A 24,392-nucleotide genomic window follows, 5' to 3' on the forward strand; every position below is an offset into this window, starting at 1 on the left:
TTTCCTAGTGACTCCAATGAAACCAGCATGCCTAATGGTGTTACAAATTCAAATGTCTTAAGCAGCCAGGCAGGTAAGTCAATAAGCCAAGCATCATCTATGTAGGGACTGTGTAGGGACATATCATCTATGTAGAGTAAAGTGCAAAGTACCCACCCTGCTTTGGAGGAATTCAGAGTCAACATTTTTAAACACATTACACCGCTTGGCCTAGACAGTCACTCTGCAACCTCTGGCACACCACCAGTTCTGGGTCTTTATCACACCACATGGTGTCTTCCAGATCATCTAATCATTCTGTGATCTTGTCTTGTCTTTCTACGTACACCGTAAGCATCCTGAAGATGAAGGCTGTGACTTATAGTCCCCAGTCACCCTAAAAGGCCCAGAACAGTGCTGGCCTCACGGTAGTGAGGGCCTCACCCAGTGAGCACCTGCTGAACTCAACAGCCAGCCTGAACTCACGCCTAGTACTCCCAGCAGCTTCGAGAGGCTGCAGGGTGTGAACATCTTCCTACCCAGATCCTGGGACCAGGCTGAACTGCTGCAGGCTGCACTGAGCTATGGTGACTGGTCCAAAGGACTTGCCTTGCAGGTTTTTCCTTCAAGTGAATCAAATATGCTTGTTCCTGAGGTGGTACTGATGCATCCAGACACATTAGCTCTGCATAGAACAAGCTAGAATATGCTCTATACCCACAGGTGCTATTGTTTTCAAGAAGTTTATTTCCCACTTCTTGCACCCCCAGACTTCCCTGGCACCTCCTAGAGGCAGCATGGGGTACAGAAGGAGCAAACTCCAGATTAACAGATGGGGGTCCTGGTCCTAATCTTGCCTCCTCCCCTCACACACTCTAGGATGATCACTGGCAGGCAATGCAACTTTTAGAAGCTTCATTATTTTTATTAGTAAAATGCAGATAACAATAATTCTCTCAAAAAACTCTAAAGGGGATGAAATGCCACGGGTACATAAAGCATCCTGCACTGTATAGCCCAATACCGCAGCCCCAGCCACGTGTGGCTACAGAGCCCTTGAAATGTGGCTGCTACAAATTGAGATAGGCTATCAGTGTAAAACACACACTAGATTTCAGAGACTTAGTACACACACAAAAATGTGAAATATCTCATCAATAATGTTTCTATATTGAGTACATGTCAAAATAATATTATTTTGGAATACACTGGGTCAGATAAAAGATATGAAAAATAATTTCGCCTGTTTCTTTTTACTTTTTTAATATGGCTACCAAAGAATTTGAAATTACATATATGGCTTGCATTATATTTCTATTGGACAGCATTGCTCAAGCATAGCACCTGACACACAAAAAGTATTCCAATGCTGGTTTCCTTCTTCCAGAGGCAGGACATCAGGGACCACAACTCACACCCCCTTCCTCCTGCCAAAGGCAAGTTCTCCATTCATTTATTCAATAAAGGTTTACAGTGCCTGGCCCTGTGCAGATGCTGGAAAGACAAGGAGCAAAACCAGACACTATCTTCTTCCTTGTGGACTTTATTATCTGAGGGAACAGACAGACATTAAGACTTTCATAAATAAATTTAAAACTGCAGCTGTGCAAGAGTTGCAAAGGAGAAGTACCCAGGGTGATGAAAGAGGGGAATTCACTGGGTGGAGGAGTCAGGACCAAGGATGCCTCCGCAGGAAGTGATACTTGAGCGGAGATTTGAGGGATGAAGAAGAGTTTGCTGGACTAAAACCATGCCGCGAAGAGAAGCCCTGGCAGAAAGAACCGAAGTGTAAAGACCCTGAGGAGGGCCAGAGCTTAGTATGTAGAAGGAAGCAGAAAAGGCCAGTGTGAGGAACTCCTGAGCAAGAAGGGTTGGAGACTGAGACGAAGGAGAGGTCGGCGGGAGCAGATCTCCAGGACCTGGGTGAGAATCTGGGGTGAGCCTGCAAGGTTGGGGAGGAGAGGGGGGCGGCCAGGTTTAAGCAGCGGAGGGTCCGGATCTGATCCTCATTTTGACAAAAGATCCCTCTGGCCATGGTACGAGGCCGACGACAGGAGAGGAGCCAGAGTGCACGTGGGCAGGTCAGTTAGGACACTGCAGCTGTCTAGGCGACAGAGGCCTGAACTGAGGGGCCAGCGGCGGAGATGGGCAGTGGATGGACCGGAGGCTGTTGAGCCGGCCGGATGGACGGGGCGCGGTGAGGAGCGGTGCAGAGGCGGTTGGGGAAGGGAGGCGATGTCAAGAATGACTCCGGGCTTCGGAGGGTGCCACCCAGCCCCACACACTCCTCGGGCTCCTCGGGAGCCCTCGCCCCGCTCCATCTTCTCACCGCGCCCCCGGCTCCATCCTCCCACCCTCCCCCTCCCTCCGACCCCAGCCCGGCCCAGCCCCCGCTTCCCGCGGCCTGGCCTGCCGTCTTCCCCGCCGACGCCCCTTCCCACTCGGGACCCGGTGCCCCTCCGGCCAGGCGTCCCCGGCTGGGCCGCGGCGCGACCCCTCGAGGGCCTGCCGAACCGGCACGGTGCCGCCCAGGCCCGCCCTCGCCTCCAGCCCCTCAGCCCCAGGAGAGAAGCAGGCCGCAGCCCGCAGCCTGCTTCCCGCTTCCCGGCCCGTCCTCTCCCCTCTGCGTCCCTCGGGCCAAGGCCCTCTCCGCGGCCCGGCCCCGGCCCCGGCCCCGGCCCCAGCCCGCCCCTCACTCACCGGTACCCAGACCTAGGCCCAGCTCCCGTGCCGGTTCTCACCGCCGCCGCTCCTCCGGCCTCCGCCGGCCCCGCCCTCCCGGGACCCCGCCCCGCGCAGCCGACTCGGGTTCCTATTGCTCTGTTTCGCCGCTACGCTGAATTCTCTTCCTTCAATTGGGTCGTTTCCCTGTCACTCAAGAGAGGCCGGGCCCAGCAGCCGGGGAAAACGCCGGCGGTCCCCGCCCCCTAGCGGAGGCCTCTTAAAGAAACAGGCCGCATTTCCCCTTGCGGGCTGTGGGGTCTGGAGGAACCGGATCTCTCAGCAAATGCAAGAGGCAGCATATATATATATATTTTTAACTTTTCTCTTGGCACAGCCCTGGAGCGAAGGAAAAGACTTTGGTTCCTTGTGACAAAGTAGACGTCTTGAGGGCTAAGCTGTCCTCTGGTGGCACTCAACCGTGTGCCCAGCGAGCATGTAACTTACACTCAACAATGGGGATAACTGAGTGGGAGGTGACAGTCGTGTCAGAGGCTGTGAGCAGCCGTGGCTGCTCACCACCGAGATGAAGCTAATTATACCGGCACCCAGGGCTGACCGTGGGCGCCGAGCAGAGGCAGAGGGGTACAGCTGAGCTGTGCTGTTGGTAGAGACCCGTGGGAGGAGGTATTCGTCACTGCACCTGCGGATCGGAACGAGGCGGGGCACCGCGCCAAGGCCTCGCTCCTGCTATCTCCCTTTATACTCACAGGAATCCTGATGGAGGTATTATACGGATCACCTTGTTACAGATGAGGAAGCTGATGTTCTGAGAGGGCCAAAGATCATACAGCTAGTGATGGGCAGAGCAAGACGCCAGCCTGTGCCTGTTTGAGTCCAAAGGTTATCCTTTAACTGTTTCGTCTCACAGATCCCTACAAGTCCCAGGCGGTAGGTATTTTGTCCGTTTTTCAGATGCTCAACAGAGACTAAATAATGAAATTAATACTTAGAAAAGAGACTAACAACTATCATTTATATGGCACTTCGTCTGCAAAGCGTCTGCAAAGCAGTTTTACATATGTTGTTTTATTTGATGCTCCAAACATCTTGAAATTGAAGATGATTTTTTTGTTAGTCCTGTTTTACTGGTGAATAAAACGATGCTCAGGGAAGCTGAAGCTTAATAATAGCTAACATGGCTACAGCCCTTGCAGAGGTCGTCAGCAAACTTTCCATAAAGGTCCAGATAGTAAATACTTTTGGCCATACAGTCTCTGTCACAACTACTCAACTTTCCTGTTGTTGTCTGAAAGCAACCACAGACAAGATAGAAACAAACTAGTGTGGTTGTGTTCTGTTGCAACTTTATTTACAAAAATAGGTGGCAGCCTGTGGCCATGGTTTCCCCTTTATACCAAAGCCCTTTATAGACCATTGCTTTGTGGGACCCTGACAGCCACCTTGTTAGTATTCATCCTGCTATTGTTTATTATTAATGTATTATTATTGTGGATGATTCTGTTATCATCCTTATTATCTTACAAAGGAGGATTCTAAGGCGTGCCAAGGTTAAGGATTCACCTGAGGTCAACTCAGGAACCAGAGCTCAGATCCAGCTTCCCTCACTCCATCTTCCGTCCGCCACACTATGCTGGGAGATCCCATGAGATCCACCTCAGCCTAGTGGATCTCTTTCTGCCCCCTTGCAAGATGACTGGCTGAGTTCATTCTACCTTCCCGGGCTCTGGGGGTTACTGCTGTGGCCCCTCTCCTCGGGAACATTCTCCCACTCCTCCCTGCCTTCCTCATTTACACCAGCCTGTGAACTCCTCTCCCTCCCTGGGCCTCCGTGGTGCTTATATCCAGCAGCCTTTAATGTTAGAGAATAGAATCTGCTGGGAGATGGGCTCCATGTGGGATGGGAGATGGGCTCATGACTGCTGTGGAGTCTGCTAGCTGTCTGCCAAAACCCCTTCTTCCTTCCACAGTCACGTGGCTGCCCAGCCAAGCTTCACTTCCCAGCCCCGCTTGCCGTTAAGATCTGCCAGGTAACTAAGTTCTTGAGAGTGGAAGTGATGTATGAAACTGCAGACAAGGCCGTTGAGTCAGCGGGCCTGTCTCCTCCTGGCTCTTTCTCCTTCTCACTGGCTGGACCCAGCCTTGACCCTGTGATTGTAATGGTGTGCTATGTGATGACAGCACCAAACATGGAAGGTGCCAGGGTCCCTGAATGAACACGTGGAACAGAAGTATTCCAGGTCATTTCATAGTCTTACATGAAAGAGAAATAATCTTTGTTCTTTAAGCCACTTTTCTAGGGGGGAGCCTGGGGGTTGGCTGTTTGCTGGAGTCAGCCCTGCACTTACACAACCTTGAGAGTGACAGCCTCCTTAAATTTCATGCCTCGGGTGCCTCACTTGCTTACCCTAGTCCTGGCCCGGTTCCATACACATTTCGGAATGAGTCATTCACTTTAGCTTTGTAATACTTTGTCGTCTTTTCCTGATATGTCAGTGCGGGTTCTTTAATTGCAAGTCTCAGGAACCAATTCTGGCTATCTTTAGCAGAAAAGGGGTTTATTGGCAGGCTAGTGGCTAATTCACAGAGACGACAGGAAGCTGTAGATGTAGGCTTAGAAAAGCCCAGAGACGAGATGCTTTGGGCGTTTAGGTAGCCAAAATGAATCAGTTCCATCCTTTTCTGCCATCTTTTTGATCAGATCTTTCTTTGATCAGAGTCAAAGTCCCTGGAGCAAAAGTCCAATTGCCTGAGCTCAGGTAACATGTCCTTCCCTTAGCTAAGGACAGCAGGCACTTTGATTGACAGCCCCACCAGGACCACGCACAAGCAAAGAATTCTAGATCCTTCCACCTCCACCCTCAGCTGCTACCCCTGGGCAAATGAGGCCAAGTGCCCAGTTGTCAGGCTGGGATCAAGTAAGAGAAATACCTGAAGCTGAGTGTCATGATTACATGAACCCAACACAGTGTCTGGCACATGGCAGAGCATAATAGTTAAGATCCTGGGCTTTGTAATCGTACAGACCTCTCTGCCACTTACCAGCTGTGTGTTCTTGTGTAAGTTACTAGATCTCTCTAAGCTTCAGTCTCCTCAACGGTACAATGGGGATAATAACAGTACCAACCTTAATGGATTGTCATTGAGAATTAAATGAGATACGGTAAATGTACAACACTTAGCATGGTACCTGGCATATAATAAGTGCTCAATAAATTGTAGGTAGTTTTAAAAATTAGAGTAGGCCTGGGGGCCGACCCATTGGCATATTGGCCAATGTTCATGTGCTCCGCTTGGGCAGCCCCAGGTTCACGGGCTCAGATCTGCAGCACGGACCTACACACCACTCATTAAATGGCAGCGTCCCACATACAAAATAGAGGAATATTGGCGTGAATGTTAGCTCAGGGCCAATCTTCCTCACCAAAAACAAAAATTAGAGTAGGCTTCCAATAAGTATTCGTTGTGTGAATGAATTATCTCTAGTATTTTGAGTTCCTCTAAAATCACATCTGAAACTGGAGTGGATCAAAACACCCCTCCCAGTTCTCCAAACCATGTGTCACAACCCTCCGCATGTGTATAGTGTGTCATCCCCTTTGTGGCCTCACTTCCCTCCTTGCCCAGCTTAGAACCTGGGTCTTTTTTATAATGACTCCCCTGGTCAACTCCTATGCTCCCTTCTCTCTCCGTCCATCCACCTGGAAAATCCCAACTCTGCTTGACCCCAACTCACCATCTATTCCACACCTGTGCCCAGCAATTGACGGGCCTGGAGAACAGTACAGACCCTTTGTGGCCCAAGTGGGTCCTCCCCACTGTGCGGCAGTCCTACAGTACCCACTTCCCTGCCCAGTCCACTCTCCCTCACCAGATGCTGGCTATCTCGCATCTTCTCCTCTCTTCTGCATTCAACTCCTCAGTCTTAGTTGGTGATCTTCTTATCTCTCTGACCAGAAAAAAAAAAGAGAGAGAGAAACAATAAGGAAAAAACTACCTCATCTTCTCATCACCAAACCCACCAGTCTGCCTGCGTCAGCACCCAAATGCTCCGCCTTTCCTCCTGTGACCACAAATGCACCTTCTCTGATCCTCTGTAAGGCAATCCTGCAGGTACCATAGATCCTAGATTTCAGCTCCTCTCACCTACTCAGACATTTTGCCTTTGCACTTATCCCCTCTCCCCTGCAACATCAATGCTTCTGTTATTCCCATCAGCATCCACCTCTACTATGGCCCAGCGGTGGGGAACTTAGAAAGATAAAATCTCACCAAGGTCTGTGAGACCCTGGATGATCTGGCACTCGACTGCTTTGACCTAATCTCTTTCCACTCTCCCCCTAGCTCACTCTGCTTGAGCCTCTCACCTCTAATTTCCCGTTCCTCAAACACAGTTTCTTCCCACCTCTGTGCCTTGGCATTTTCTGTTCCCTCCCCTGGAATGCTGTTCCCCCTGACCATCACGTGGCTTACTTCTTTATTCAGATCTGCTCTAACGCCTCCACAGGCAAATCTTCCCTGACCTCCCTGTCTTCTCTAATTCAGCCCCTCCAACCCCACTCTGTTCCCGTAACCAGCTCTCATCTTTATAGCACTTAATGTCATATTATTGTTTTGTTTTATGACTTCCACACCAGTTGTAAGCTCCACGACAGCAGGGATGTTGATTATCTTGTTCCTAGCTGCATCCCCAGCACCTACAGCGTATCTAGTACATAGTATGTGGCCAATATATTTTTTTTTTTTTCAAAGATTGGCACCTGGGCTAACAACCATTGCCAATCTTCCTTTTTTTTTTCTGCTTTATCTCCCCAAACCCCCCTGTACACAGTTGTATATCTTAGTTCCATGTCCTTCTAGTTGTGGGATGTGGGACGCCGCCTCAACGTGGACTGATGAGCGGTGCCATGTCCGCGCCCAGGATCCGAACCCTGGGCCGCCACAGCGGAGCACGTGAACTTAACCACTTGGCCACGGAGCCGGCCCCCAATATCTTATGTATTGCATCATCGAATAAACAAATGAAAAGAAACCATGGGTAAATGAATGGTGTCTATGAACTTGACTCACGTTAAGTTTAAATCTTAAACACTCATAAGTTAAGCGTGGCCCGGCTCAGATACAATGATTGTTGAAATACAATCCCTGTCACCAAACCAGAAAGATTTCCGATATGGTGGCTCATAAATGTTAAAACCTATGTCTATCTGCTAAAAGAAATAGAACCAGCATTTATTGTGGGTCTACTCTGTGCCAAGACTTATGTTGGACACTATTATATACATTATCTCATTGAAAACTGTCAACTTTCCATGCAGTGTTAGAGGGCCCATCTTACAGATAAGGAAGACTGAGGCTTAGAGATGCAAAGAAACTTGCTAAGGCTACACAGCCTGGCTGGTACCCAAGTCAATCTGATTTCAAAGTACATGTCTTTCTCTTTATCCTACCCACTGAAAACAATCTATCTGGGCATTTCATTCTTTAATTCATTCTTTTTTCAAACACTTATTAAGCCGGGAGACTTTGTGCTAAGGTCTGTACGTGAGGTACATTGTTTGATCCTCACATTCCTATGAGGTGCATACTCATTAGCTTTATTATACAAATGAGGAAACTGAGGCGCAGAGCGTTTAGACATTTGCCCAGGGTTATTTGGTGGAGTGGCGAAGCTGGTATTCAGATCCAGCTCTGTCTAATTTCAAGGCCTGGGTCTTTTCTGCAACACTGTGCTGTCTCCCTTACGATAAACTCTGTACCTCAGATAGAGAAGAAAAATGACTCAAACAGGCGAATAAAGTATCATTAAGAAAATTCATGGTGACTCGGTTCTTTAAGTGGGAAGCAAAGGGCAGGAGGCAGACAGCCAGTCTAGCAACGGTTCTTGCAGGTTGGGGGTTCACATAAGTCACGATAACTTAATTCGCGAAGATCGTTCTTCCAGGAACTGGGGCTTATCTTGTGTTAGTGTGAGTGGAAGCGGGGAGAGGGGCGGGGGGAGCCTGGAGACCCGGTGAGCGGTCAGCTGTCAGCCCCCAGCCGGACCTGCTCAAGCCTCGCGCGTGAGAACAGCGCCCTCTGCTGGCGGAGGAAATCACCTTCCAATACATAAAGCTCCGTGTGTGTGTGTGTGTGTGTGTGTGTGTGTGTGTGGTGGGGCAGGAGAGCATTGGGGAACGTACTCAATGAGATTTTCAAAATGTCTAGCACACCCAGTAAATAAAAATAATAGCCACCACCTACCAATATAACATTAGGGTAGGCGGCAGGCACTGTTTTAAGGATTTTACTTTAATTTTATTACTCCTAGGGACTTTGCATACTGCATCTAGTTTAACCTTCACCCCAACCCTCTGAAGTAGGCATTATTGTTGTTACTCCCATTACTCTTTTTCACAAGAGCAACTTGAAGCACAGAGAGGTTAAGTCATTTGCTAAACGGCGACTAAGCGGCAGGTCTGGGACTTGAACAAGTGGACTCCAACCTTCGTATCCACGCTCTGAAAACCACTAAATGGCCATTCTTCATGTCTGGAGCGCCCCCAGCAAGTCACTTAGTAAAGAGGTCACTTAATGAAGAGCCACAGCAATGGCTCAGTAATTTCTTAGAAAATAGCAAGCACGCTAGGATCTGGTGTGAGTCGTCTGCTTTCTGTACTCACGTGGTGGTGGGGTTGTAGACGCCTCTGGGCAGCTGCTCTTACAGCCCACTATTCTGTCTGAACAACGGGAGATAAGCCCACAGCCAGCGCTGAGATCGGCCCCCAGGATCTGCTTCTCCAGCAGGAAGATCTTGGTGACAACAGAAGCAGAGAACTAAATAACAATGTAAAATAGTTAGTGACCATTGAGGCACGAGGGCTGATAGATGAGAACGGACAGCTCCTGGAGAAGATTCCTAGAGGATGTCTCTGTCCCTCCCCCACCCCATATGTTAAGGGCTCTAACTCGTTAGTTACTGGAATGTGGGGATGTGAAGTGGTGGGAGGTGGGCGGAAAGAGGCTGGGGATGTGGGGAAAGTGCTCAGCGGGTCGAGGCAGCTACTATTTACCAACTAATACTGGATAATTTCAGTCCTTTAACAACTGAGGATGGCTGTGCTGAATATAACCGCCTGTACTCTGAGTCCTGGGGCAATTTGCTTGATCTCTCTGAAATTCACTATAATAGTAGACACTGACTCATAGGGGCTGGTGAGGGAGTTATGTGAGGTAAAACAAGTAAAAATCCTGCCTGGAGAAGGCATTTAGGGGGTTGTTATAAATGGCCAAACAGACGTGTGTGTGTGTGTGTGTGTGTGTGCGTGCTGCACGCACGCGCGCGCGCACATGCCTGTTGGGTTGGGGAGAGTGAGCCAGTCTTGCCGACCCTGGTCCCTCTGTCTCACCATCCTTGCCTTCATCCCTCCGCTGTAAGCCCTGTCTTACAGACATCAGAGCCTGGGTGGGGGCGGGTGGGGGTTTCTTTATTGATGGATGCTTCCTTTGCCCCAGTAGACACCTCCACAAGTTTTATTGAACTGACTTGGTTTGTCCAGAGTCACTGCCCATTTGTAGAGAAGCTGGGGTGGCCATGATAGAGGAAATGAAGGCCCACTCTTGCCAGGGGGCCTGGCCTTGGAGCTCTGGCTGGGGAAGTTGACCATGTGGAGGCTCCTGTTTATTGTAGGAAGACCCCTCACTTGAGAGTTTATCTGTTCTTCCCACAAACATTTGCTAAGAGCTCAATGTATGCAGCCACTGGTCAGATAGTGGTGAGCAAGACATGGTCCCTGTCCTCAGATCATTCTCAGCCCCACAGGGGAGATAAACAGCAAAGAAATAAACAAATCAAACGTTATTATAAACTCTGATAAATGCTATTGGAGAATGATTAGATTCACCCCCCAGATTCCAGCAACTAAAGCAGGAGGATTGCACAGTCATGGAGGTCCTCTCTGAGGAGGTGATAATTATACTGAGACTTGGCAGATGAATAGGAGTTTTCCAGTGAAGGGTAAGGTGTTCCAGGCGGAAGGAATAGTGTTGTGGGAAAATCTGGAAGTAAGAAAGATCCTGAGTTGAACGAGGTGGTGGGATCATAAAAGCCAAGAAAAGACAAAAGTATGGAGAAGCCAGCGAATGCAGCCTCGTCAGCTCTGCTGTGTTGAGCCAAGTTTTGCTGTCTGTGCAGTGGGAATCCATTAGAGGGTTGTAAGCAGGAGGGTGACACAATGTGATTTGAATTTTGAAAAAAGATCTCCTTGATTGCTGTGATCAGATTGTGTTAAGAATGGCTAGTAGAATACAAAGAAGGAAGCAGGAGAGCAGGTGGGATGTGAATATTAACAAGCCTGCACATTCCTAGGAAAAGACTGATTTTTCTATAGCCCTAGCAAGAAGGAACCACCATCTGATCTGGTCTTAAACCTAATAGGTCAATGGCAACTCACCTCACTGATCCTGCCTCTGAAACCAACCAATCAGTGACAGTCTGTGCTTTCAAAGTCAGCCAACCTGCAGCAGATTCACCGCACTGACCGTGCTTCTAAGGCTGGTGTCCACTCACTCCTGCCTTTGGAGCCAATTGCTCCCAAACAAACTCTTCCCCAAACCTGTGTGAGATCAACAGCTCGCTGAGCTCCCCAGCCTGCGCCTGTACTTAAGGAAGCAACAAATTCAGCTGGTTGCAGATACTGAGTGGTGGTCTCATCCTCCAACAGAGCTCTTTACTGTCCCCCAGGCTGTGGATGACTATGGTTTGTCCTCTTGTCACTGCTGAGGATGTCCTGCGGGGTTTGTGCTGCTGACTCTCGCTGATCCAGGCTTCTGTGGCTGACCAACCCTCTTTTGAAGGACACGTTCTTCCTCGGAAGACTTTTTATCTTCATTTAGGTGTATGGCCTCTTCCTGTCCTGGGGGAGGGTCTACCCCTTCAAGGGGATGTGTCGGTCAGGGTCTAGTCAAGAGTTGGAAACCACACCAGTTATTTGAAAGAGACACATTAGTATAAAGAATTGTTAACTAGATATAAAGTTGTTAAGAAGGTTCCTAAAAATGGATCCAAAGAACTCTAAGGTCTTCTGGAGGTAGTGACTGCAGGAAGCATCTGCCATCTTTAAGGCTGAAGGAGCAAAGGGAAGATGTTGGCATTATTAAAATTTAGAGATGGTTCCTGAAACTCAGACCTCTGAGAGGGGTCACGGGCCAGCTTGGGCTGTGAGGGGCCTCGAGGCTGGGACTCAGACCTCTGAGGAGGGGTTGCTGGCGTCCGCAGGAGCAGAAGACGGCTGGGCTGCAAGTGTGGAAAACACTGCAAACTGGATTCACCGGGTGTCACAGGAGGAGACCCGCCACTGGCAAGGAGAGGAGGTGGTGCTGGGGTGCTGCTCATAGGAATCCCACAGGAAGAAAACAGGAAGGAGCAAGTCCTTTTCTTCTTCCAGGCTTGCAGCTTCCTGCGAGTGCCCCCCTTAGCAGAGCCTCGGAGGGAGCTGCTGGCAAAGCCGAATGCAGTTCTCAGAATCCCAGCTCCGGCATCACAAAGCGGATCATGGAAAGATGGGTTTGAAGCTGAGACACAACAGCTTGCTAACCCCACAGGTCACATTCCTTTTTTTTTTTTTAAAGGTTGGCACCTGAGCTAACAACTGTTGCCAATCTTCTTCTTCTTCTTCTTCTTCTTCTTTTAATTTTTCTCCCCAAAGCCCCCAGTACATAGCTGCATATTCCAGTTGTGAGCACCTCTGGTTGCGCTATGTGGGACGCCGCCTCAGCATGGCTTGATGAGCGGTACCATGTCTGCGCCCAGGATCTGAACCAGCGAAACACTGGGCAGCCGAAGTGGAGTGCGCGAACTTAACCACTCGGCCATGGGGCCGGCCCCCCACACAGGTAAATTCTTTATCTCTGTTTCCATCCTATTTTTTTGGTTTGTCTTATAGTTTAATTATCAGAGAGCAGCCTTATGCCTAAGATTCTGGGAAGTCACCTCATCGCTGCCTCATGTACAATCATGAGTTGCTTAATGACGGGGACACATTCTGAGAAATGTGTCATTAGGCAATTGTGTCATTGTGCGAATATCATACAGTGTACTTACACAAACCTAGATGGTATAGCCTACTAAACCCCTTGGCTACATGGTATATGGGGTCTGTCGTTGATCAAGGTGTCGTTATGCGGTATGACCATACTTCTCTCAAGTTGATCTCTCTCTGGTGGTGGGGGCAGACGCACACACAATTAGCCAATTCCCAGCAAAGTGTGATGCCTTTGGCTAATGGAGGAGCAGAGGAAGTGGCAGAATGTACTGAAAGTTTCAGCCTGAATGGTTCAAATGCTTGGAAGTGGCCACAGTGCCTTTGTACTGGCATTGAAAGATGAGTGATGAGTAGAATTCCAACAGAGTTGACAGAAGAGGCACTGTATGTCCCATTTTACAGAAGAAGAAACTGAGGCTCAGCGAGTCCATTTCTTGAGTCAGAAAGAACCCCCTCAGTCTGCCTGCCTAGCCCAGATTGCTAAACAACTGCCCGGTGCCTGGAGCTTGTAACTCCTTCAGATCTATTCTCCTCTAAAACTGGGCTAATGACATCTGCCTTTCAGAGTGGTGGAGATGGTTAACTGGCTTCACATATTAAATAAAAGCATAAAGCCATTTTGGGAGACATGCTGGGCACGTTCCCACTCCCACCCACCAGCCTTGCAACTTGCAGCTCAAATTCGTGCCTCAGGGGAGTTATAAAGCGGCCCGTGTCACAGGTCTCAGGGTGGGAGGGGTCGTGTGTTCTCACATGGTTGAAACCAAGAAAGTAAAATCCTTGAATGTCATTGTCTCAGTGAACATAATAATGAGGATAATGGCAATATACTTTCATCTAATGAATGCTACTATGTATGTGCCAGGTATTTTACATATATTACTTTGCTTTGTCTATTCATCAAATAGATATTTAGTGCACTATATGCCAGGCAGTATGTTATGTTACCTCTAATTATCACAATGAAACTGAGAGGTAGGAATTATTCCTGCTTAGCAGATGATGAAACTGAGTTAAGAGAGCAAATGGAACAAGACTATAGAATGAGCATCATTAAGACCTTGGACAAATGAAAGAGCCTGTTGCATCAATTTTTTTTAAAAGCACCCACCAATTTTATAAATTAAAAAGTTTGATTCTTTTAAAAATAAAAATAATAATTCTTTTTAAAATAAAAATCTCAATAGATGGCTTGAATAGCAAAATGGATTGAAGACTGTATTAGTAAACCAGAAGATCAAGCTAAGGGATTCTCCCAGTATGCAGTGCAAAAAGATAAATAGATGGAAAGTATGAACAAAGTATTGAGAGACATGAAGGACAAACGCCAAAGTTCCACCGTCTGCTGGATGTGGGTTACAGAATGAGAGAAGAAAAAGAGGAAGGAGAGTCCCCAAAGCAAGGTAATAATTCAAGACATTTTCTTTTTTTGTTTTTCTGCTTTGTCTCCCCAAATCCCCCCTGGTACACAGTTGTATATCTTAGTTGCAGGTCCTTCTAGTTGTCAAGACATTTTTTTAGAACTCAAGAAATACATGAGCTCTTATATCGAGAGGATCTAGTTACAGGTCCTCTGTAACTTACAGAAATTACTTCTTGTAATTTACAGGAAGAGTGTAAAAAGACCTACCGCGAAGCACATCATGATGAGATTTCAGGACACTAAGGATAAAAAGGAAATCTGAATGTTTCCAGAGTGAAAAAAATTATCCAGGATGGAAGGAGAATAAGGTTGATGTCTGTCTTCACATCTGGAACTTTGCGAGAAAGAAAACAACAGAATGGTACCTTCAAAGTTCTCTGGTAATACTTGTGAATCTAGGACTCTTCACCCAACCAAGCTATCAAGCAAATGCGAGGGCATCATAAAGACATTTTAAGACACGAACGGACTAAAATAGTTTACAACTCCCAGTTCACATAGAACAGCATTTCTCAGCAGGGTGCTGTTGGCATTGTGGGTGGAAAAATTCTTCGTTGTATGAGATGGATCCACACACTGCAGGCTGCTTGGTGTCTTTCACCACCATCTACCAGATGCCGGTAGCATTCCACTCAGTCTCTGTGGTAACACAAAACACCCCACGCTGGGAAAGGGTGCGGTGTACCCTCTGCTTGAGAACCCACTGGTGTAGCAGATACATTCCAACAAAGAGAAAAGGAATCCAGGAAGAAAACATGGAACATGAGAAGCACGGTAAGCAAGGAAACCAATACGGTTTCTTTTTAGGTTTAAATAAATATATACACTTACAATAATTAATTAAAATCTGAGATGATAACATGGAATGGAGAAGCATAAGGTCAGAAAAGGAGGCAGGAGAGAGAAATGAAAGCATGCTAAGATTCTCATTTTATTTAATAGGAAGATATAGACATTAACTCTAGATGTTGATTAAGAATATGCTTAGCTATGTGTATAAAAAGTGTAAAGATAATAGAAACAGAAATATATATTTTCTGACTCAGAAGAAGAAAAATTAATTTGGAACAAATAAAATGCTATCAACTAACCAAAAAGCAGGGATGAAAAAGAAACACGAAAACAGCACATACAATAGAAAACCCATGGTAACTTGATAGAAAATGTGCAAATAAATCAATAACCACAGTAAATGTGAATATATCAAGTTCACTGTTAAAAGACAGAGGCTAGAACTAAGCAAAAAAGGTCAAACTGCATGCTCTTTTATAAGACAGCAAGAACAGAGTAACACAGAAAGATTGAAGATACCAAGATGGCAGACGGTATACGACGCAAATAGCAGCAAAAGGAGAGCAAGTGGTTCCAGCAATCTTATCATGAAGCTAAATGGATTTCAAGGCAAAAATAATCAGTATTATTTGAAATTAAAAACATATATATATTGATAAAATATTCAATCTGCCAATAAGTTTAGCCCTTATGTCTGCATGTGCCTCGTAAGATAGAACTGAGATATCTAATACTAAAACTGATGGAATTCCAAGGAGAAAACAACCAATCCATAGCTTTGTGGGAAACTTCAATATACCTGTTAGAAATCTGCAGAGCAAGTGATCAAAAAATCATGTAAGGAACGTAGCGGGTTTGAATACCATGATCAACAAGCTTTATCGAGTAGTTGTATGTGGAGATCAATGGTTGCCTTTTTCAAATATGCGTAATTTTACAATTGTCCTTATTTGAAATGACATGATTTCTTTTAACCTCCCTTCTCACTTTTCTCCTCTTCTCATATTTTTCTTTCCTCCCCTTCCTGTTTTTCTCTCTGTCTGTACCACCTGCTTCTCCTCCTAGGTAACCTTGCTAGCAGGTTGATTATATCCTTCTGTATCTTTCTTTATGCTCATAAAATCAGATATAAATATACACACACCCATGTAGATTTCTCTCCCTGTCTTTCCAAAAATGGGACCATAGTTTATACGTTGCTCTGCATCTTACAGAAGTGGAAGATGGAAGTCCCCTCAAGTCAGTAGACAGAGGTTTAAGAAATTATTACTATTTTTTTTAAGGTTGACCCTGAGCTAACATCTGTTGCCAATCTTTTTTTTCTTATTCTTCTCCCCAAAGCCCCCAGGTACATAGTTGTATTTTCTAGTTGTAGATCCTTCTGGCTCTGCTATGTGGGATGACACCTCAGCATGGCTTGATGAGCAGTGCCAGGTCTGCACCCAGGACCTGAAGCGGTGAAACCCTGGGCTGTGGAAGTGGAGTGCACTAACTTAACCACTTGGCCACGGGGCCGGCCCCAAGAAATTCTCTTTTAATGGTTGCATAACCCACCATGCTATAAATGTGCCACAATCGATTCAACCATTCCTCTGCCTATGGGCAAACACTTTGTTTTAGGGTTTTATTGCAATCCTGATCTCTGTTGATGTGAGCATCCACATCCACATATATTCTGGTGCTTTTATTTCTATGGGTTGCATTCCCAGGTGTGGGATTGCTGGGTCAAAGAATATGTGGAGTTGTTTTATTTTGATATACGTTGCTGGATTGCTCTCCAACAAGGTTGTAGCTACTGTGATGTGGTAAAGAGCGTCCTTCCCAGCCTGGAGTAGGTGTTTTCATGCTCCTGGTTTGCTAGTCTGCTGTGAGGAAAGTGGTATCTCATTGTTATTTAATTTGCATTTCCCTGACTCCTGTGGAGGCTGAGCATCTTTTTACGTTTATTCCACATTTGAATTTGTTCTTCTATGAAGTGTCTAATGGTAGCTTCTGACCATTTTTATTCTGATACTAATTCACAAGAAAGCTCTTTGTACGTATAGACAATAACCCTTTATCTGCCACCTGCATTGCAGATGGCTAGAAAGATCTCATCAAGTGCTAGGTAACTATAGGGTCATATGGTTTCTTCTTGGATTTTAATGGTATTATTTCTTAGATTTAAGTCTTTAATTCACCTGGAATTTATTTTTGTTTAAATGATGTGAAATAGGGCTCTGATTTTATTTCTCCTGTCTCTACCCTATCCAATATAGTAGCCACCAGCCACAGGTGGCTATTGAGGACTTGAAATATGACTGGTCTGAAATGAAATGGGCCGTGAGTATAAAAAATGCACAGATTTCCAAGACTTAATACAAAAAAAAAAGAATGTAATGTGTCTTTTAATAACTTTTATATTAATTACATGTTAAAATCATAATATTTTGGATATATTGGATTAAATAAAATATTCAAATTAACTTCATATATTTCCTTTTTACTCTTTTGAATGTGGCTGCAAGAAAAATTTTAATTACATACACAACTTATATTATATTTCTACTGGATGGCACTATTCCAGATAACTGGTTGTGCCAGAACTATTTCTTAAACATTTTTGCTCTCTTTCACTTATCTTTTATGTGCCTCACGAGGGGTGTATCTGTTTTAGTGCTTATAGTCGACATCTGTCTTACTCATCACTCCCCATTATCTTTGGAACAGCTCTTTGCTATTTGGAGAAATTCAACAGAAGTCAAATTCCCAGCCTCCCTCCTCATTCGGATGTGTTATCTGACTTTCGTGGAAGGGATTGGAAGGGAGCTTCAAGGGGAATCAAGTTCTGCCTAGAGCTTCCATCTCCATAAGCCCAGGTGGCAGTGGAAATGAGCTTTGATGGTGGCGGTCCCAACAGTGGTTTCAAAGTCAAGGTCCTGGCATTGGGAGGGGTGGGGGTGACAGTAGTGGCAGTTTCTTCATCAGGTAGCACTGGGTATAGTTTGGGGCATTGCTTAACCTTGAGTCTGGCTTTTCAGGCCTCACAATATTGTGAGCTACTCAATATCTCTTTTTAAAACTTGCTTTCTGCTTAATTCTCAGAATCAGCTTTGATTGCTTGCAACATAGAACCCTGACTGATACACTGGGAGTTTTTTCCTCAAAGAAAGGCATTTGGGATTTAATTTTTCCTACTATTTCTAAAATATCATCTTCTATCTTCTATGTCTGAAGGGAACTGTTGTCTTTGCCTGGGTTTCCCAGAAAACGGAGCCTGCTGCAAAAATTCACATGCTAACACTTCACTGGGAGGTTGCAACCCCAGAGAAACCAGGCTGAGGAAAAAAGTAAGGCAGGAAAGGAGGAGAACAAAGGCAAGGGGTGCATCACAGAGAGGACCGCAGTTTGTAACTATTTGTAACTGGGGTAGCCAGTGGCTCAGGCTCACAGTCCATCTTCAGAGCGGTTGTAGGAACTGCTTTGTCTTGGAACCTCCCTCCAGAGGAGAAGGTGAGCAGAATTTATCCACTGGCCTCTTCTTGTCCCCCATTGCCTATGGTTCAAAGTCTGCACCACAGCGCATTCACCCGGCACATCCAGGCTGTGTTACTTGGCCCCTGGGGAAGCCAGAGCATCCTGGACCAATCCAGCCAGTGCACATAGTGGTCTGTCTCTCCCTGTCTGTCAGTGCTACCGTGGGGCTCCTCAGTCTGTAGTGTAGTCAACGGCAGAGGCAATGACCTGGCTTCATGACTGCGGAATAGCTTGCTGTTCCCTGTAGAGCCCCTCCGTCTAGGAATCAAGGCAAGCGATTAAGGCGAGAGGTTGGTGAGTGGGGGGCTGGGGGGAGAAGGCTACAGAGATCTGTGGAGTGCATAAACCAAGTCTAGCACATTCCATCCCTTGCACCCATCAGATCCACTTTCACCTCCTGTAATATCTGGAGCACCTATAATGACAAGATGCCCTCATTTCTTCCCCAAGAGGAGGGATGCAAGTCAGTCCTTCAAGGTGGTAGCCAGTCGCAGTTCCTGAAAAAGTTTTAAGAGCATCAGCAAACCAACATACGGTTCTGCAGCTGTAGCTCCCTCCAGGGTAGAAATTTACATTCATCATCTCTTCTCTGCTACCCATTCTAGATTTTCCTCGCCCGTGGCCATGACTTCAACTGATGCGTGTTGCTAGCCTGGTGGGGTGACCCAGACCTTCTTTCTCAAGAGGTCTGAGCCCTTACTCGCCTTGCCCTAGTCTACCTGTGGTTGCTGCAATTACCCACTGGCCTAGAAGCCCTAAGAGATGCCCAGTGATTCCCTGGGTTCCAGACATATACTGGCTCCCACTGTGTGGCAGCTGCCCCAGCTCCTTATGCTACAGGGTGGATTCTCCCAGCCAGTAGAGTCATTCCTTTCTTTGCCTGCTAATCCACTGGCTCGAGGACCCCCAAATGGCCAGAAGGTAATGAGAGAGGTTAGTCCTACCTCTTCCACTCCTTTGCTCCTGGAGACACCACACCGTATATAGGCCGTTGGTTTGGTGCATATAGCATTTTCTGGACGACAGTACCCTAACCTCAAAAGGTATTGTCTCCAAGCTGATGCCTTAACTCAACCGCGGACAGGCTGTTCCTCCATTCTGTTGGGCTGATTGCTTTTGGGTGATGGTGTATATCCTTGCCACTGAAAGTGTGTGCATGTGGAGGGGACCAGCAGCATCGCATCACCTGGGAGCTTGTTGGAAATGCAGACTCTCAGGCCCTAACCCAGAAAGAGAATGTGCATTTTTAACAAGAGTCTTAGGTGATTTGTATGCACATTAAAGTTTAAGAAGAATTGCTGTGCATAGTAATACCAGCAAATCATGTTCACAGGGCAATGCCTGAGGACAGAGGTGGGGTAGAAGAGCGGGGTGTAGGGCGGGCTATGGATCTGGAGCAATACTTAAACTAATCACAGACAAGGGTTAAGTTCTTTTCATTTATTGGAAAAATTACTTAAGGCTACAAAATTTCCTTTGAGTATAACTTTTTCTGTCTCCAGTAAGTTTTCCAATGAAGAGGTTTCCTTTTCATTGTTTTCTAGATAACTTGTAGTTTCACGTTTGTTTTCTTTGATCCACGGGTTACCAAACAATGTGTTTCTTATTAATTTCCAAGTAGTTAGCGTATTTTGGTAATTTTTAAAATTATTGACTTCTATTTTTATTGAATGATGAGCAGAGAAGATAGTCTATAAAATATCTAATGTATTGAATTTTTCAAGATTTTCTTTATGATCAAGTAGATGATAAATTTTGGTAAATGCCCATGTATTATAAAAAAGTATATTCTGTATTTGAATAAATATTTATTTGTTTGAGTTTGTGGATTATATTTTTAATTCTTCTATGTGCCTATTTTTCCCTATCAGAGCTACCGATTTTGAGAGAGAGATTGAAGTCTCCTTTTGAAGTTGTACTTTCATGAGATTCTACTTGTATTTCTGATAATTCTTGCTTTCTCTATTTACTTGCTAGGTTGTTCGGTACAGAATGTTTTCTGCTCATTAAGTTCTTGTTACTGTACAGAAAGGGGGTTCTCTGCCCGATGCACAAAATAAGTCAATAATTATGGCCCAGGCTTTTGAGAAAAGAAAAGGCTTCATTGCAAGATTGCCCAGCAAGGAGACAGGAGGCAAAAGCTCTCAACTCACCCCGATCTGGGGTCTGGGGCAAAATTTAGGGGGTTGGGGGAACAGGCTGATACGCGGTAGTGCTGGCGGGCAGGTTTCCATTGGAGGACTTTAAGCATTTGTGGTAAGGTGTGGAAGGGGCTGTGACACCAGATGTTCCTGGGCATGAGAACCTTTGCTTCTGATAATGTCCGACTTCCAAGTTCCAGTCTTGTCCTGGTCCTTTGGTTTCGTGGGGTGAAGAATTTTTGATTCCAGGTGTTATTTCAGGTGAAGATTTTCTCCTCTGCGCATGACTGACTTGCATTTTTTGGTTCACTGCCCCTGAAAAACAGCTCTTAACACTCTGTTGATGAGATGGGGTCCGTTTGAACAGGTCCTGTGGTTACCTTCTCTTCATAAATTGTGTAGTAATAATGTCCTTCTTTATCTGACTTGGAATTTTAATCTTAAAATCCAACTTTTCTAGTGTGAATATTGCTACTCTCACTCTTTTGTTGGTTTCCAGACCAAAACCAATTTTGGATCCCAAATGCATTGACTGAGCAAGAGTACCAGCACGGCCCAGAGACCAGCTGCACTGGCAGGGGTGTGGTGTGTCCCTTTAACCTTCCTCTTATGAGTTTCCTCCAGGAAAGGTGCCCATTGGGATCCTGGAGGAGTGGCTCCTAGAACTTAAATGAAGAAGTGGCACTGAGTGGCAAAGGGGTGGACTGTAGTGGACACTGGGTGCACTGCCCACATCCCCCTCCAAGAGTGAGGGACTTATTCCCATGGCCGCTAGAAGTGCTGCCAGCAAATAGTCTTCAGTTGTCGACACTCCTCAGAAAGTGCCTGGGCTGAAGAGGACTGCCTCACCCAAGGTCATGCCCTTTCCCAGCGCAGCCCATGTCCAGTTACTGGTTGACACGGGAACATAAAGTTCCCAGCCCCCCTCACACTGACGTGAGACAACTCTGAAGTGCCATTATAGCTTCAAAGCTCCTCAGGATGCAGCCTGACGCTGTTATTGAATTGTATCACAGCCCACTTCTTCACTCTGCCAAACCTTCCTCGTCTTTCAAAGATGTTGGTTCCAAGAGCACTCCTTAATAAGCCTTCTTCCTTCCCCTGCACAGACGTTGATCCCAAGAGCACTTCACACTCGAATCTTTGTTTCAGAGTCTTTCTTCTAGGAAAGCCAGCTATGACAATAGGTGATTGTCCTTACTCTTAAGGGATGCATGCTAAAGAGTGAAGTGTCATAATATTTTCAAAGGATTCCGAAAAAAATGTGTGTGTATGTATGTATAAAAGAAAGACAGAGAGATACGGCAAATGTGGCAAAATCATAACAATTGGTAAATCTAGATGATTCATACGGAAATGTTTGTTGTAGCATTCTTCTGCTTTTTCTGGAGATTTAAAACTTTACAAATTATAAAGGAGAAAATAAAACCCCTTTACTCTGTTCATAATAGGTGTCTCAGTGGGAGCAAAATTAGACTTGAATGTTCAATCTGCTATCTGGGACCTCTTCATCATTTTAATTTTTTTGTTTGTCTTTCTAATACAGTTATTTAAATCTAGATGTCACCCCTTGAATTCTCCTTTCGTCGCGTGTCATCGATTTTTATACTTTGTGCTCTCCTTGTTATTCATGAGAAATAATTTATAATTTCTATTTTGATTTTCTCTTTAGCCCAATAAATAGTTAAAGGAGTGAATTTTGGATATTTGTGTCTATAGGAGTTTTGTCGGTGGTGAGGTTTTTGTTTGTTTTTTCGTTTGGCTATTCTGGTTGATCATTTCTAGTTTTATTGCATGTGATCTGTGAAACGGCCTATAGCATTTCTGCCTTTTGGAATATAGTGAAATTTCCTCTGAGAATTCTGGGGTACTCGGTTGCTTGAATACATCCTTGCTGCCCTCATTCTTCAATTTAAAACCAGCTACTGAAGCTTTTCTGAGGCAAGCAGCTCCTGGGGTTTAGGGTAGAAGCAAGATCTAGGGCATCTCGGGTCCAGAAGAAGGAAGCTGGCAGAGAAACTTTATGCCTCTGGGCCCAGTGAGAGCCGGGGGCACTAGAGGCACAGAGCCCAGGAGTGATGGTCAGAAGGAAAGCGGTAAAATCTGGGAGGACCCACCTTATGGGAATCCAAGGACCACCGAGGGAGAAGCCGCACCTGCCCGTGGGAGTTTCTTTGGGCTCATCGCTCCAGTGCTCGAAGAGCCGCGGAGGAATAAACAAGGGTCCAAATCCTCTATTCTTTGAGAAAATGCCAGCTGAAGAGATGAGAGAGCAGAGAGAGTCTTTCTGGGACCAGTAACTTGCCAGCTGGAACACCGCTGATCCAGAAGGGCCAAGACGGCTGGGCCATCCATTACCAGAGAAACTGACCCTGCCGTAGATCCTCCACAGCTGAACACACACCCCAGTGAGCCAGCAAAGGAAAATACCAACACATCTACGGGGGTCTAGAGTGAGCAAGAGAAAGAACTGGCATGTCACAGAGAACAGCAAGTACAAACCGACTGGAGGAGAGAGAGGATAACCTGGAAAAAATCGATGATGAAAACAACACCCAAGGAGCTACCAACACTGTGTGATACACTCACTCACACACACGCGCATGTTCTGGATCAAAGGAAAATCTCACGTTCAGACTAGAAGTCTCAGGAGATGAATGAAAGGAGGGGATGGTCACTGTTGACACCTGACCTAGAATGCCAAATGGAGAAATAAAATGCAAATCAAAAAATTCAAAGAGGTGGAAATTATGAGAGGTGTAATAAAAGAGGTTCGAGAGAATGTTGCAGGCAAGCAAATAGTAGGATATTGGGATGATTAAATATTGGAATTATTATTGGAATAATGGAAATTCATAAAATGGAGGAAATGGAAGACAGGCAATAATAAAACAAAATAACAGAGGAAATTTTCCCTGACATTTTTCCAATGAAGATTTGATCCAAAGATCTGAAGGATTCACTGAATTCCAAACAGAACTTACAAAAAATAATACTCATCTCTAGGCATGTCCTGGAACGATGACTGAACTCCATGTATAAATATAAAGCTTACCAGCTTCCGGAGAGGAAAAATAAGTAACTTCCAAAGAAAAACAGTGAGACTGGCATTGGACTTCTTGCTTGCAACACTGGAGGCAAATGATAATGTAATAATACCTACAGAGTAAGAGAAAAGGAATCCTAAGGGAAAGGCTAATAATAATCAAAGACTCTAAATACTGAGGGGTCTCAGGCTGTATTTGGGGGCAGGGTGAGGGGCAGATGGAGACGGAGAATAAAAGCATTTAAATCTCTTCGGGGGCTAGGGAACACGGATGTAAAAGTATTACAAATAAGTCACCTTAATCTGGAGAAATAGATGGTATTTTTTCATATAATGGAAGATTATGTAATTCTAATTACGTGTTTTATTCTGAATGTTAAAAAGATAAAAGATAATAAATGATCATGTTATTAAGGCAGCAAAAACAAGAAAAAAGAAGAGAAGAGAGAAATAACAAAGTAAAATAAACAGTAAACTTGAATTAAAATGGAAGGAGTAAAATAAAGTATATCCATTTTTACACTAATCTCAAATGGGCTGAATTGTCCTATTAAAACCCAAAGTCTTCTAAATAATTTTAAAGAACAAAACCCAAGCATGTGCTATTGTTGTGAATACCGCATCAGTCAGAATTGCACGTAACAGAAACCTGAATCATGTCATTAAACGTGCGAGAAATTTATTATTCCTTGTATAATTTCCTTGTGCATTTTTCCTTGTATGCATTTTTCCTGTGTGACACGAGGTAGGTATGTAGGTGGTGCAGAGCTGGGCCAGCTGCTCAGAAAACC

At 45.5% G+C, this 24,392-nt stretch overlaps 1 protein-coding gene and 1 long non-coding RNA gene across 11 annotated transcripts in view; one reads left to right on the top strand and one right to left on the bottom strand.

Moving 5' to 3' along the window:
• Window positions 1-2,777, bottom strand: part of ELMO2 (engulfment and cell motility 2) — a 37,816-nt gene extending 35,039 nt beyond the window's left edge. For 5 of the 10 annotated variants that reach the window (XM_070589347.1, XM_070589342.1, XM_070589349.1 and 2 more), the window contains exon 1: window positions 2,680-2,767. The gene's annotated coding sequence lies outside the window, so the exon portion shown is untranslated. Of the gene's footprint in view, window positions 1-2,679 lie in introns of all 10 variants that reach the window. The other 5 variants (XM_008521633.2, XM_070589340.1, XM_070589343.1 and 2 more) reach the window with 5 other exon arrangements.
• LOC139078249 (uncharacterized) lies at window positions 1,681-14,880 on the top strand. The gene is made up of 5 exons (XR_011531126.1): window positions 1,681-1,902; window positions 3,413-3,591; window positions 12,348-12,534; window positions 13,871-14,086; window positions 14,293-14,880. It is a non-coding gene; the product is annotated as an uncharacterized lncRNA (long non-coding RNA).
• The last annotated feature ends 9,512 nt before the right edge of the window (window positions 14,881-24,392 follow it).

This window comes from Equus przewalskii, chromosome 21, assembly GCF_037783145.1.
Source record: "Equus przewalskii isolate Varuska chromosome 21, EquPr2, whole genome shotgun sequence".
In the NCBI taxonomy this organism is placed as follows: Eukaryota; Metazoa; Chordata; class Mammalia; order Perissodactyla; family Equidae; genus Equus; species Equus przewalskii.